Source organism: Pavona decussata, unplaced genomic scaffold (genome assembly GCF_977016875.1).
Source record: "Pavona decussata unplaced genomic scaffold, jaPavDecu1.1 SCAFFOLD_9, whole genome shotgun sequence".
NCBI lineage: Eukaryota > Metazoa > Cnidaria > Anthozoa > Scleractinia > Agariciidae > Pavona > Pavona decussata.
The window spans coordinates 4593996-4594391 of NW_028145432.1; positions in this window are offsets into that span (position 1 = coordinate 4593996).

The following is a 396-nucleotide window of genomic DNA, read 5'->3' on the forward strand; positions in this document are numbered from 1 at the left end:
TACTGCCCGACAGTTTAAAACCATCCGCAGTGAAAAATGTAATTTATTCGTAGTTTTTTTTTTAATAAACGGGACACATGTCAATCTCATTTAAGCGTTATTTTGAACTTATACGTGATAAATCTTACTTGAAAAGGTTGTAGAAATGTTAAAAAGTGGGTGTTCAACACAAACGTTTTTGACAGAATACACACTCCGGAACGTTCTCGACATTCGTGAACGTGAAAACGTGTCCCAACTCACCCTAACAGATCTGAGTTTCACTAAAGCAAATACCCGGGAATGTTTTATTTGAACAAACGTCGCTGGAAAGGTGTCAACTTCGTTAATGTCCTTAGCAAAAATTTTCGTGTCCTTTGCCTCGAAATTAACAACACACCAAAATACATTGTTTAC